The sequence below is a fragment of the Cebus imitator genome, unplaced genomic scaffold (genome assembly GCF_001604975.1).
Source record: "Cebus imitator isolate Cc_AM_T3 unplaced genomic scaffold, Cebus_imitator-1.0 Scaffold699, whole genome shotgun sequence".
In the NCBI taxonomy this organism is placed as follows: domain Eukaryota; kingdom Metazoa; phylum Chordata; class Mammalia; order Primates; family Cebidae; genus Cebus; species Cebus imitator.
The window spans coordinates 202896-219254 of record NW_016108014.1 but is presented as its reverse complement, the minus strand read 5'-3'; positions in this window follow the sequence as shown (position 1 = coordinate 219254).

Below are 16359 nucleotides of genomic sequence, written 5' to 3'. Positions count from 1 at the left end.
CTTTTCTTTTGTCACAGGGTCTCACTCTGTCACCCAAGTTGGAACGCAGTGGTGGGATCTTGGCTTACTGCAACCTCCTCCTCCTGGGCACAAGCCATCCTCCTGCCTCAGATTCCCAAGTAGCTGGAACTACAGGCGTGAGCCACCACATGAGCGACACGCTATTTTTTGTAACGATGAGGTCTTACCATGCAGCCCAGGCTGATCTTGAACTCCTGAACCCAAGCCAACAACCCACCTCATCCTCCCAAAGTGATGGGATTATGGGTGTGAGCTACTGTGCCTGGCCAGGATAGCACTTTCAAGTAGCTATATTTTCAATTCCTCTGATTAAATAAGGGAGTAGCATCTTTTATAGGCTGAATTATGTCTGCCAAAAAGTCGTATGTTGAAATCTTAGCTCCTGGCCCCCAGGATGTGACTGTATTTAAAGACAGGGACTTTAAAGAGTTAATTAAGGTAAAATGAGGTCACTAGGACTGGCCTTAATCCAATCTGACTAATGTCTTATAAATCGAGAAGATGAGAACACAGACACAGGGACGGCCCTGTGAGGACACAGGGAGAAGACGGCGCCTCCAAGCCCAGGAGACAGGCCTCAGGAGGAACTGGCCCTGCTCATACCTGGATCTCAGACTTCCGGTCTCTGGTACCAGGAGAGAATAACTGTCGCTTTAAGTCACCCACTTTGTGGTATTTTGTTTCAGCAGCCACAAGAAACTAATATAGATAACTGAAAAGAGTTTTATAGACCATCAGCGAAGCAAAACGGAGTTATAGGGAGGAGAAAAATATCTGTAACATCCTCCCTTTTTTTTTTTTTTTTTTGAGACAGTGTCTTGCTCTGTCACCTAGGCTGGAGCACAGTGAATCGTGGCTCACTGCAGACCTCTAGCTCCTAGGCTGAAGCAATTTTCCTGCCTCAGCCTCCTGAGTAGCTGGGACTATAAGTGTGCACCACCATGCCTGGCAATTTTTTTAAGTATTTGTAGAGATGGGGTCTCGCTGTGTTTCGAAGGCTGGTCTTAAACTCCTTAAGGCCTTAAGTGATGCTCCTGCCTCGACCTCTCAGTGTGGCAGTCAGGTCTCCCTGCATCTGCGTCAGCACTGACCGAGTGGTGAAGTGAAATATTAAAAGCTGAGAGAGCCAGCGCCGTATACAAAGGCGGGAAGGTAACGAAAGCCCAGGAGTTCCGGCCAGGCCTCTCCTCGGCCTTGAAGCATGACAAGATAACAAAGGAATTCTGGGTTTTTTTGGAGACGGAGTCTCACCTTGTTGCCCAGGCTGGAGTGCAATGATGCAATCTTGACTCACTGCAACCTCCACCCCTTCTGTTCAAGTGATTCTCCTGCCTCAGCCTCCCAAGTGGCTGAGACCACAGGCACACTCCACCATGCCCAGCTAATTTTGTTTTGTATCTTTAATAGAGACGGGATTTCACCATGTTGGCCAAGCTGGTCTTGAACTCCTGACCTCGTGATCTGCCTGCCTCGGCCTCCCAAAGTGCTGAGATTACAGGCGTGAGCCACTGCGCCCGGCCAGAAATCTTAACAGAACCTGTTTAGGATTAAACAAGTTTTACTGGGTCGGGGGGTGCACTCCAAAGAAACTCCACAGACAAATTTATTGGGGGTCTGAAGGAATTTCCCAAAACTCCATGATTTAGTGGGAGACAAGATAAGGATAATCATCCCAGCACCTGGAGCCATTTAGAGTAAGTGAATTCACCGAGGATCCAGAGGAAGGTCTTCAGGATTCAGACCTTAGTTAGAGATTAGAAGTTAATCACTTGTGTTTAGGTAACTGCACACTTACACATAGACATATAGCTTAGAAGTCTATAAGCTCTGAAAAACTTGGTAACTTTGAGTTGGTCTGGCGGTAATGTCGATGCCTTCTCCCTGCACCCAGTCAGTTACAGAAATAAGAACTCCCTTCTCTACCAGTTCATCTGCATCTCGTTATTGGGCCAGGAGAAACAGCGGCTGAATCCTTGGTTTGGTCTGGGAACAGAAGAACTAGGATTACAGGCATGAGCCACAGCACCTGGCCATATTTTCTATAAATAAATTAGAAAAGGGACCCCCAAAGTTATAAATTATCAATAGGCACGGAAAATATTTTTAACTTTCCCAGCGACTAGAAAAAGTAGATTTTAAGGATAATGAGATAGAATGTCTCACTATCAAAACACCAAAAACTTTTAAAGTGTAATAATATATGTTTAAGAAGAATTCACGGCAAGTTACTTTCATACTCCCACTGAAAGTATTGGTGTTCCTAAGTTCCCACGAAATATCAGGATTTAAGCCAGGACGCAGGAAAGTTGTTTAATGCAGCATTGTCTTTAAGTAGAGTCATATTGAAAAAAACTGGAATCTCCACTCTTTGAAGTAGATTGGCTGAATACATTAGTACGTATTGGTACTACAAGATTCCATACATCAGATGAAGTGTAAGATAGTTCTATGTCTAGTAATAGGAGTAGATTTCCAAGATACATAGTACAGGATTTTTTTAATTTAAATAAGTTTTTTAAAAATACATACAGTATGATACCTTTTATTTAACACATGCACACATGAAGATTTTCCTTTGCATGAATGTTTATAAACGTGGGGCAAAAGTCTGAAAGGAAAAGACTCATAGGAATTGTAACACCCAGGTTAAGTCGGGAGCCACAGTGGTGAAGACAGGTTTTGGCCAAGGTGAACTTTACCTATAATAGTTGTTCAAAACTTAACTTAAACAAAAACAAAGATGATGCCTATTTCATATTAATTCACTGTATGGCTTTTGCAAGTTTCCGTACTGAATCTGAAAAGCTCTTTCCTTTAAAATAGCAAGACTGGGGCCAAGTGTGGTGGTTCACACTTGTAATCCTAGCACTTAGGGAGGCCGAGGTGGGAGGATCTCTTGAGCTCAGGCGTTTAGGACCAACCTGGGCAACTTAGTGAGACCTTGTCTCTATTTATTTCATTAAACTAAAAGTAGGCCAGGCACGGTGGCTAACGCCTATAATCCAAGCACTTTGGGAGGCCGAGGTGGGAGAATCACTTGAGCTCAGGAGTTCAGGACCAGTCTGGGCAACACGGTGAAACCCCATCTCTATTGTGAAAATAATAATAAGAATAAATTACTAAATAAAATAAAAAACAAAAAATAAATAAAATAGGGATATTATATAATTTACTGCATATTTCAAAATGGCCAGAAGAAAGAATTGTAATGTTCCCAACACAAAGAAAAGATAAATGTGGTGATAAATATCCAAATTTCTCTGATTGGATTGTTACACGTTATATACAGGTATAAAAATATTATATGTACCCCAAAAATATGTACAAATATGATTTATCAATTAAAATGTAATTTTTTTTTTGAGATGGAGTCTGGCTCTTTCACCCAGGCTGGAGTGCTGTGGCACGATCTTAGCTTACTGCAACCTCTGCCTCCAGTTTCAAGCGATTCTCCTGCCTCAGCCTGCCAAATAGCTGGGACTACAGTCGTGTGCCACCAAACCCGGCTAATTTTTATATTTTTAATAGAGATGGGGTTGCACCATGTTGGCCAGGCTGGTCTGGAACTCCTGACCTCAGGTGATCCACCTGCCTCTGCCTCCCAAAGTGCTGGGATCACAGGTGTGAGCCATGGCACCAGGCCTAAGGTGTAAAATTTTAATAATTAAAATAACAAGAGAGATGCCCTCAGTCACTTAGGTGACTTTGATGGTTGAACTGTGTAATTCTACAAGGCATTTCCCAACCACAGGTGAAACCAAAACGATAATTACTTTTACGAGAGGCTTTCATCTCAGGAAATAGCAACGCTACCAGGACATTACCTTCTTAACCTTTGCTGTTCTCAGTGAGGAAAGACGGTCGTAACATCAATAGTCGCAAGTCTATGTAAGTAAATTGGGCTACATGAGGAAAGTGTTGTTTAAGGTCAACTAGTAAATTCCAAAGCAGCCTCTGCATCCATTAAAATACTCCATTAACATTCATTAATTAAAATTGTATAGGCACTGAAACTACTCTTGAAATTGCCTATGTTTTCCAGATTTAAAAATAATAATAATAAACTCTTTTCTTCTGTTCTCTATACACCTGCAAAATGTGCTGTCCTACGTGAAACCCGTAGTGAATTTTCACCAAGTGCGTGGCCACCAAGTCATTTTGGTGATAATAATTCAAGTTTAGACAAAAAAAGTCTGAGACATAATCACAACCCAGGCAAAATTCAGCAGGATTCAGCAGTTGGTACCTCAACGTGGAGAAACGTGATTTATCACACTTTTCATTCTCACCTCTTCTTCCTTTCTTGGCTCAGAACAGAAACCTGGAGAGGAAGTCTATACACCAGCAAGAGCAGAGGAGATTCCTGAGGATCTATACAGAAGTAAAGCTCCACACGGATGGGGGAGGCACAAGGGTGAGAAGTGCTTTGAAGAACTGGGTAAAATGCACTGGACCAGGGTTTTTCCACCTTGATCCAGCTTGGAGCTGAATGACTTGGTGGCCACGCGCTTGGTGAAAATTCACTGTGGGTTCCATGTAGGACTGGACATTTTGCAGGTGTATAGGGAATGGAAGAAAAGAGCTTGTTTTTTTTTCTGGAGAATGCAGACAGTCCTGGGCACGTAGGCTGTTGAGCAGTGTCCTTGGACTTCATTCACCAGGTTCCAGGAGCACCCATGTCCCGCCAATTTGACACCAAAAATGTCCCCAGACATGGCCAAGTGTTTCCAAGTGGACAGAATGACAGCCTCCCCACAGTAAAACAGAGCGAAAATAATGGGAATTTAGAAACTAGGACTAGTATGATAAAACTAAAATAACAGGGCTGGCATGTGGCTCGCACCTGTAATCTCAGCACTTTGGAAGGTCCAGGCGGGAGGATTGTTTGAGCCCAGGAACTCAAGACCAGCCTAAGCAACATGGAGGGACTTTGTCTCTACTAAAAAAATGGAATTACAAATATATATAGGCAGACATGGTGGTGTGCACCGTACTCCCAGCCACTTGGGAGGCTGAGGCAGGAGGATCATTTAAGTCCTAGGGGTCAAGGCGCCAGAAAGCTGCAATCACATTGGTGCACTCCAGGCTGGACCACAGAGTGAGACCGTCTTTCAAAGAAAAGAATAAAGACACCAAACAGAACCTGCAACTAGAATAGAGGGAACTTACAAAAAGTGTCTTCTTGGATGACATCAAATGCTGCATTGTATATTAAAGAATCAAAATTCTGGCTTTCTCATTCAAAGAGTTATTGATTTGGAATATAAGCTATGCTCTCCGTAGCTGATAGTATCTTATTTTTAAAATTAAAATAGTTTAATAATTAAAATTTAGTAGTGCCTTATGTGTTTTATTTTACTCATTCACTGCTGGAAGAAACTTATTACTAGATTACTGCTTTCTCAGGTGGTTTCTCACCTACACATAGAAGTAATTTTTAAAGATTTCTAAAGAAATTTATACCAATTCCCAAACTTCCTCCAAATGGTCTGATATTCAATGATTCTTGGAATGTTATTATTATAAAGTAGAAAGAAAAGTACTCAGCAGTCTAGAAAAATGATAAATAAGTCTGTAACTAAAAGCCTTTCTTTTTCTTTTCTAGCCATTAGGTTCTTACATTGGATGAGATACATGTTACCAACTCATTATTTGTTTTTTACTCAGACTCCACCAACAAAAAATAAAGCAAAATAAAATATACCCAGTATGAAAGTAAATGTAACACAAGAAAGTCTGGTGGCAAAATCTTTATGTTATACAATGTAAGTCAACTTTGGATCTTTTTAAAAGTGAAGAAAATACAATGCTAATTTATTCATTGCAATGCTATGAGATGCATAATCCTCTTCAGATATTATAACAAATACCCTTTGAGAGAATTAAAAATAAAATACAAGACTTTGGGTACTCACAGTTGCTTGTGTAGACTTCCTAATTCTACCACAAAACAATCTACCTCTGTGGTCTTGGATATGCCTACTTGGTTTTCTTTCTGAAATTAGCATCACTAGTCTTAAACTGGAATGCGCTGATGGCTATAAAATCCACTACAAAAAATATGATTTGACATCCAAGGTATTCATCCACTCACAGGTGAGTGAAAAATCCACTCCGGGACAGTCAGAATCCAGTGAAAGTCAACTCCACAATAACCAGGAATCAACTATCGATATAGGCAACAATATTCATGGATGTCATGAGAAGCCACACAGAACAGTACATATTGTATGATCCCATTTATATAAAAATCTAGAAACATGCTAAAAAAAAAAATAGAACAACTACTCAACTCTTCACTGTCAACCCCATTGCTTACCTAAAATCTCAAGCACGCCCAACTACGATTACAGGAAACTTAACATATTTTACTTACCTGTGACAAGTCGATTCCCCAGCTCCTGCATTTGTGGACACTGGCTCTACAATGCTAAGTTCCTGCTGCAGTCCTTAGTTGCTCTTGTCATTATTATAATTAAGTATCTATTAAGTGCTGGGACTGGACACTGCTCCAATCTACCAATTATTTTTATATTCAACATAACTTACCGTGACAGCTGTTACATAGTTATTTAAGAAAGGAATAATTTATCTTAGCCTTTCAACTGGCACTCATACATATAGAAAGAAGGGAATTTGGTAAAATTGAATATGATTTCCATCAAGATAATTTTTTTAGAAAACTAAGAGCTACAGCTGGGCTTTAAAGGAAGGGAAAAAGGAAGAGAATTGTAGCAAGGTGAGTTTTAGCATTTGAAATACGACTGCAGACCTTACAGTACAGCTTCCACCTTTGGGTCTAAATGCATCTTATAAGCGGTACATCGTAAGCCTCAGCACTCTCCTCTGAGGTGGGTGAATGGCATTGCCTGCATTTGCATGTGGAATTATCAAGACGTGTTTCATTGTTTCATGCAAGATTCGCTTAGACATTCCTCATGAAGCACTTTCTTCACAAGACATTTTCTCATTTGTTTTCACCATTGATTGAAGTCTAATGTATGTGATAACTGTGGTTGGGGAAGAGCAGGTTGTTCTGGGTAAGAGTACAAGATGCAGATACGAGAAACTGAGTGGAAAAGAGCTCCAGTTAAAAGTTACCAAAAAATGAGCATTTTGTTAGGACACTGTTAGATTTATGTATACTTACATTTACCTTTGTAATAAATAACATGCAAACTACGCAGACATAAGAATAGTTCTTAATAATTATATTCCCAACACCATAACAATATTCTCAATTACATTTTAGGGATCATAAATGGGAACTTAGAGGAATTCAACTAGTTTTCTTATTTCTTGCAGTAAAGAATTTTAGTGAAAAGTGTCTATGAGTATTCTAGTTCAATTAAGGAGATGATTCCAGCTTTAGAGGAAGCCAGAAATACTCTTTCTTCAAGAGCAAAGAGCCAAGGTGGAGGCTGGGCATGGTGGCTCATGCCTGTAATTCCAACACCTTGAGAAACTTAGGCAGGAGGATCACTTATGCCCAAGAGTTCAAGATGAGCCTGTCTCTGTAGAAGACAGGGCAATGTAGTGAGACAGTGTATCTACAGAAATAAAAGCAAACAAACAAAACAAAGGGTCATCTCGTGCCAATCAGAACCACTTATATTACAAAGACAGAAAACAACAGGTGCCGACGAGGCTGTGAAGAAAAAGGAACACTTCTACAGTGATGGTGGGAGTGTAAATTAGTTCAACCATTGTGGAAGACAGTGTGGCGATTCCTCAAAGACCTCAAGGCAGAAATAACATTTGACCAAGCAATCTCATTACTGGGTATATGCTTAAAGCAATGTAAATAATTTTATTATAAACTTACACACACGTGTTCATTGTAGCACTATTCACAATAGCAAAGGCATGGAATCAACCTAAATGTCGTCAATGATGGACAGGATAAAGAAAATGTGCTACATATGCACCATGGAATACTATGCAGCCATCAAAAGGAAGGAAATCGTGTCTTTGCAGGGACCTGAATGAAGCTGGAAACCATTATCCTTAGGAAACTAACGCAGGACCACATGTTCTCACTCATAAGTGGGAGCTGAGGGATTAGAACAATGAACAAGGCGGGGGAACAACACACACTAGGGCCTGTTGGAAGTGGGGATGGGAGGAAGGAAAGCAAAGGAAGAATAGCTAATGGATACTGGGCTTAATACCTGGCTGATGGGATGATCCGTGCAGTAAATCACCGTGGCACACGTTTAGCTACGTAACGAACCTGCACGTCCTGCACAGGTACCCCAGAACTGAAAATACAAGTTGAAGGAGGCCAAGCACCGTGCCTCATGCCTGTAATCCCAGCAACTTGGGAGACTGAGGCAGGAGAATTGCTTGAACCCAGAAGGCAAAGGTTGCAGGGAGCACCACTGCACTCCAGCCTGGGCAACAGAGTGAGACTCCATCTCAAAAACGAACAAACAAATAAATAGTTGAAGGAAATAAACAAACAAACAAACAAATCCACGAAGGACCAAGATAAGTGACTATTTCCAGGCCTCCAGTGGACATGCAGGTTACTATGACTTTGTCCTTGCTTAAGAATGAAAGAAAGGATTAGAAGGGGTAAGTAAAGGTAGCAAATAGGGTACTTTTGTGTCCCGCAGGGCAGTCACTGCAGCCATGCCTTTTTCCTTTGGGGAGGGTGTCTTGCTTTTAGGGAGGTGACAAGGTCTTTGAGAGATGTGTTCGCTATTGCTGGGGATTGTAAAACCCAACCTGCACTCTACTGTGAGGTATAAAAGGAAATGCAGATTTTAGCTAAGACAATTTCTAAAAGCAACAACTCACCGAAAAGAACTAGCAAAAAAGAAATCACAGAGCGAGGAAGATGGTTCTGTCTGGCTATGTTGAAAGCATGGGGACGAAAGGCAGAAAATCTAGACCTAGAATTAAGACTAAGGCCGGGCGCTGTGGATCGTGCCTATAATCCCAGCAATGGAGAAGCCGAGGCACGTGGATCACTGGAGCCCGGAGTCTGAGACCAGCCTGGGAAACATAGCAAGATGCCACCAGTAAAATTAAATAATAACATTAATTAATAAAATAACACAAAACATCATAAAATATTAAAGCCCATTAATGTATCAGGAGGGTCAGATATCATTCCTGGACTGGAAGATCCAGTGGAAGCCCTGAGGGGGAAATAGAGTCCAAAGCAGAGCTTATTCTGAAGGAATTTCTGGAAAGTTACACAGACACACACATACATGTCACTTTGGAGTCCAAAATGACTCAAAGGCAAAACACACCATGACTTTATTTCAGTGCAGCAGAAAATGTCTTTGTTTGTCCAAGACACGGTCAGTGGGAGTCCCTTCAAACTGGTTCACGTGTTCACAGATCAGCCCTCATACCATTGTAGACAGTGAGTCCTTACAGCATATTAAAGATCCGGCTGGGCGAGGTGGCTCACGCCTGTAATCCCAACACTTTGGGAGGCTGAGGCAGGAGGATCACTTGAAGTCAGGAGCTTCGTACCATCCTGGCCAACATGGTGAAACCCCATCTCTACTAAAAATATAAAAAATTAGCCGGATGTGGTGGCACGCACCTGTAGTCCCAGCTACTCGGGAGGAGAATTGCTTGAACCCGGGAGGCAGAGGTTGCAGTGAGCTGAAATCGCGCAGTTGCACTCCAGCCCTCCAGCCTGGGAGACAGAGCAAAACTCCGTCACACACGCACAAAAGAAAAATATAAGAAAGAAAAAGTCGGCCGGGCGCAGTGGCTCACCCCTGTAATCCCAGCACTTTGGGAGGCTCAGGCGGGTGGATCATGAGGTCAGGAGATGGAGACCATCCTGGCCAACTTGGTGAGACTCCATCTCCACTAAAATACACAAAGTTAACAGGGCATGGTGGGGCATGCCTATAATCCCAGCTACTCGGGAGGCTGAGGCAGGGGAATCGCTTGAACTCGGGTGGTGGAGGTTGCAGTGAGCAGAGATTATGCCACTGCACTCCAGCCTGGTGACAGAGTAAGACTCCATCTCAAAATAAAAAAGAAAGGAAAAAAAGAAAGAAAAAGTAAGATTCCATAAACACCTGTATCCAAAGATTTCAAGCAAGTGTGGTCTCAAATTAACACATACAGGTCAATGGAGCAGAAAGGAGAATTCAAGAATGACAGGCTCATTTACGGTTAAAGAATTTTTCCGCATAGTTGCCAAATTAAGCAAAAAGGCGGAAAATGTTTTTTAAAACAAATAAAGTGCCAGAACAACTGATGTGAAATTTGACCTTTCTCTCATGCCATAAAAAAAAGCCTCCCCTATTTCCCCCCAACAGACCCCAGTGTGTGATGCTCCCCTCCCTGTGTACCTATGCAACAATCTTGCATTTTCTTCACATGTACCCCAAAACCTAAAATGCAATTTTTAAAAACCCTCAAATTGTATTAAAGATTTAAATGTAAATGTAAATTTATACAATTTGTAGAGGAAAACTTAGGAGTTTCAGCCTTAGGGGCAGGTAAAGATTACCTAAAAGGACATCAAAAGCACATGCTATTTCTTTAGCAATGATATATTGAACTTCACTGAAATTAAAAACTCCTGCTGTTTGAAAGATAGTGTTAAGGAAATGAAAAGGAAAGCAGCAAATTGTTACAATATATTATCAGTTCATATCTATGCCAAACATACATCTGATTTCTGGACTATATAAAGAATTCTTTCAATTCAATAATGAAATGAACAACCCAGTTCTTTCCATTTTTATTTTTGAAACAGAGCCTTCTTCTACCGTGGGAGGTGGCAGTGGTGGGAGAGGTGGAAGAGAATCAGGGGTGGCTGAGGCAGGAGAATCACTTGAACCCAAGAGGCAGAAGTTGCAGTGAGCTGAGATCGCACCACTGGACTTCAGCCTGGGCAACAAAGCAAGACGACCTGTCTCCAAAATACAAGAACAAAAAAGTCAAACATATACTCTTCATGTGACTCTCAAACTTCACTCTTACATACTTACCCAAGAGAATTGAAAAATGTGTCTGCACACACAAAAAATGTTTATAGAAGTGTTATTTATAATTGTCCCCACACTGGAAGCAATACAAATTTCTACAGCTGGGGAAGAACCAATGGATTGATATCTACACAATCTGCTAGTACTTAGCTAGAAAAAGGAACACACTGATAAGGCATGCAACAGGATGAATGAATCCTAAAAAATAGTATGGTGACTGAAGGAAGCCAGATGTAAAATAGAAATATTTTATATATTTAATGTGACTCCGTGTATGTGAACTCCCAGGACAGGTACACCTACAGTTGATCCTTGAAAAACTCAGGGGTTAGGTGTGCAGTCAGCATATAGCTTTTGACTACCCCAAAACTTAACGTCTAATAGCCTACTGTTGACTGGAAGCCTCACTAAAGCATAGACAATTAATGCATATTTTGTATGCTCTGTGCATTATATACTGTATTTTTTAAATTTTTGAGACGGAGTCTTGCTCTGTCACCAGGCTGGAGTGCAGTGGCGCAATCTCAGCTCACTGCAACCTCCGCACATGGGTTCAAGTGATTCTCCTGCCTCAGCCTCCCGAGTAGCTGGGACTACAGGCGTGCACCACCATGCCCAGATTATTTTTATATTTTTAGTAGAGACAGGCTTTCACTGTGTTGGCCAGAATGGTCTCAATATCTTGGCCTTGTGATCTGCCGGCCTCAGCCTCCCAAACTGCTGGGATTACAGGCGTGAGCCACCACGCCTGACCTATATACAGTATTCTTACAATAAAGTAAGCTAGAGAAAAAAAAAATGCTATTAAGAAGATCATGGCCGGGCGCAGTGGCTCGCACCTGTCATTCCAACACTTTGGGAGACCAGGGTGGAAGAATTGTTTGAGGCCAGGAGTTTGAGACCAGCCTGGGCAACACAGTGAGACACCCGTGTCTACAAAAAATAAAACAATTAGCCAGGCATAGTGGCATGCACCTGTAGTCCCACCTACTCTGGAGGTTGAGGTGAGAGCATTGTTTGAGTCCAGGAGGTTGAGAATGCATGAGCCGTGATCGCCCCACTGCACTCCAGCCTGGGTGACAGAGTAAGACCTTGTCTCAAGAAAAGAAAAAGAAAAAAGAAAGGAAAGAAAGAAAAGAGAGAGAGAGGGAGGGGGGGAAGGAAGGAAGGAAGGAAGGAAGGAAGGGAGAGAGGGAGGGAGGGAGGGAGGGAGGGAGGAAGGAAGGAAGGAAGGAAGGAAATCATAAGACAAAATATGTGTACTGTTCATTAAGTGGAAGTGGATTATCATAAAGGTTTTCGTCCTCGTTGGCTTCATGTTGAGGAGGCTAAGGAGGAGGAGGAAAAGGAGTTGTTCTTGTATCAGGGTGGCAGAGGTGGAAGAAAATCCTTGTATAAGTGGACATATGCAGTTCAGACCTGCGTTGTTCAAAGGTCAACTGTGATCTATAATGACGGAAAGATCATCAGCAGCAGTCAGGAAGTGAGGAATTGGGAGACGCGGTGAACTAGCTTTTGACCACCAAGGAGCACGAAGGAATATTTTGGGTGTCTAGGAACATTTCCTGGACCTCATTCGTGGCTGTGGTAACTTGGGTGTATACATTAGTTGAACGTTATTGAACTGTGTGCTTAAAACTGATACTTTTATTGTATGCAAAGTACTGATCAATAAAGTTGATGGTTTTAAAATATAAACTAAAATAAAAATAAGATTCCAGGCGCTCTAAATATTTTTTTGGAGGCCATCCAGTGCTCCTAGCTAAATTATGAAAATCTAAGTGCCTTTCTCCAGCTTACTGAAGAATATGTGTGCTTATGTGTATATATATGCGTATGTGTATATGTATATGTCTATGTGCATGTCAATATGCATGTGTGTATATTTATGTATATGGTGTATATATGCATGTATGTGTATATATGCATTTGTGTATAGGTATGCACGTGTAGTACATGCATGTACATGTAGATGCATATATGATATGGTATATGCATGCACATGTATATATGTGAGTGCATGTGTGTATGTGTATGTGAATGGTATGTATACATATATACGTATGTGTGCATTGCATGTGTATATATGCATATACACACATATGTCTATGTGTATATGGTATATAAATGTGGTTTGTGTGTATATGGCATGTGTGTGCATATATGTGTGTATGTGCCTCTTTATAGGTAAGTGTTTAGATATATGTTTAGATATATGTTTTTATATATGTATATGTGGGTATGCATGTATATGATACATAAGTTTATATCTATGTGCTTGTGTGAATGTGTATGTTTCTGCATATGTGTATAGCATGTGCATTATGTAGAGTAAGGGGATTGAGGGCAGAGGCTGGCACCTGTAAACCCAGCACTTTGGAAGGCCTAGGCTAGAAGATCACTTAAGGACAGGAGTTCGAGAACGGCCTTGGCTCCATATCAAGACCTCACCTATACAAAAAATTTTTAAATTTACATATAAATTAGTATGTGTATATGCATGGTGTATGTATACATGTATATATGTGTACACATATGTATATGAGTATTTGTGTGTTATGTGCATATATATGCATATATGTGTATATATCTGGTATGTATATGTGTATATGTATATATGGTGTGTATGTGTATGCACCTCTATATGCACGTGTAGGTATATGTGCATGATATGTGCATGTGTATATGTATACAGGTGGTGTATATATGTATATCTATGTGTATACATGTGGGTATCATATATAAATATGTGTGTATCTATGTGTTTCTATATGATTGTGCAAATATTTATGCATATGTGTATGGTATATGTATGCATATATGTGTATGTGAGTGCATGTTTATACATAGGTATAAGTGTATGGTGTGTCCATGTACACATGTGTGTGCATGCGTATATATGTATGTGTATATGCGTGTATGGTATATATATAAGTGTATCTTTATAAGTGTGTGTGAATGTGTATATATTTATGTATCTGTGTATGGTATGTGCATGTATATATGTCTGTATATGTGTATACACATGTGTGTGCATGTGCATATATATAAATATGTGTGTAATTCTAAGAAAAGTGCTCTTTTGCAGAATTATACATATATTTATACATATTTAAAAGAAAAATATAAATTAGAGCTGAATGCTGTGAAGCATTCACAATTGTGATTGGGCACAATCAACTAGAAAGATTTTTTTTAAAAACAATACTGCATCGAGTCCAAACCTAAAAGCCCTGGGAAGCTTTTAGATAGAAAGGTGGATTGAAACCCACAATTTGAAAAACTGCCTAAGGCAATTCTGGTACAGAGCCAACCTCTAGAAATTGACTTACAGGTTTTTTGGATCTTTTTTTTTTCTTCTCTCTCTCTTTTTTTTTTTTTTTTTTTGAGACAGCGTCTCACTCGCTCCCCCAGGCTGGAGTGAAGTGGCATGATCTTGTCTCACTGCAGCATCAAACTCCTGGGCCCTGAGATTCTCCTGCCTCAGCCTCCTGTGTAGCTTGGATTACAGGTGTGAACCTCCACACCTGGCTAATTTTTGTATTTTTAGTAGAGAAGAGGTTCCACCATGTTGTCCAGGCTGGTCTCCAAATCCTGGACTTAAGCAATCCTTCCACCTCAGCCTCCCAAAGTGCTGGGAGTATACTAACAAGATACAGATCAATTTTTTAAAAAATAGCAAAAGTAATCTCTATGCTGGGGAAAAAAAAAAGTGATTCTTGCAACCCATGTAAATCCTTTGACTGCAGTCATAAGGCAAAGACATACCTCTCCTTCAGGGTCTGGGAGTTCCTAGGGGCCAGGCCGTCTCAGCCATCCCTTTGCCTAGTGACAAATCACCACCAAGACCACCCTGAAGGTTCTCTGCATATTTTTTGCTATTCTCCCAACAAAGCATGCCCCAAAGGACCACCAAACTCAAAGGAGCAGGTCTTTTCTCTCCACGAGAGTTTTTCTTTCTCACAAACACGCCTTAGGAGACATTTGCTCCTCCCCATTTTCCACTTTGATAAAGACGGGATAGGCTGGAGACGAGATAAGAAGCACACACCAAGGAGGACTTCGCCGTGTATTCTACCGCTTATGTCTCCTTTTCTATTCTTTTTGGACCCACGCTGGTATAAATTCCAGTGTTGGACCTTAGAAGCAGCATTGAGTCCTCCCGATTTGTGGGTTTACAATGAACTTGAGTTCCTTCTTTATTATCCTGATGGGACTTTTTACTGGATTTTTTTTGAAATTGCCACTCATAGAGTTTAGGCACTTTTCTCTCTCTCTCAGTTTCGTGTAAGCCTTTTTCTATTTTATTTTATTTTATTTTATTTTATTTTATTTTATTTTATTTTTATGGCTATTTGATACAGAATGGCTGGGCTCCTGGCTAAACTCCACCCTCAAGCCTGGAACCTTGGACCTAAGTGAAAACAGCTGACCCCGATTTTCCACCCAAATAGTTGCCCTTTCAGCCTGCTCCGCCCCCATCCTGTGCCCATAAAAACCAGACATCCACTGGCAGAGCAATACAAGAGGTTGATGCAAGTGGTTGGGGACACAAGCTGCTGAAGCTTGGGGACAGAAGCGGCTCAGCGTCAGAGATTACAGATAGACACACCTAGCCTCAGACAGGGCAGCTTCCGAGGTGAGCCTGGCCATAGATGGCTGGGCCTAAGGGAAAGATCACCATCTTTCCATACCATCCCCTTTTCAACTCCCCATTCCATTGACAGCCATATGCATCACCCAATAAAATCCTCCTCATACACTACCCTTTAATCTGCCCATGTTACCAGGTTTTTCCTGGATGCTGAACAAGGACTCAGCTGTCAAGAAGGGCAGGTACAGGAGGCTCTCACCCTGACCCTTCACTGGGCTGTTAACATTTAGCCGTCCAGGAACAGCGGGCTGAGTGAAACGAGCCACTCCAGTTCCTGCCTAAGAAGGGAGTCAAGAGAACAATCCCATCTCTTTCGGGGGCTCATCCAGGATACAAAAAGGGTGAGTTAAAATGTGGAATTGTTGGATCTGTCTCTTTTCTGAGACCCTGCCACCTCTCTCTTTCCTTCAGGTAAAAGGAATGTTGGTTCTGTTTCCCTTCATGAAAGTCTAGCTGATCTGAACCAGGAGGGGGATACAGTGACTAAAGGAATCCATTTCCACAGAGCAAGAGGCTCTTTCCCCAGGTTCCCCGACAACCATGCACTTTAAGTTGCTTTTCTTCTTTTCTAAGTGAGGGAGTTCTTTTTCTATGTCAACACTCTGCTTATAACAGGGAAACAACAGAGGAGCATCCCCTGCGGCTGTTAGCTGTAAATTTGCCAAGGCCTGTTTGGGACTTAATCTAAATAAATCTACGCATTCCCTTAAA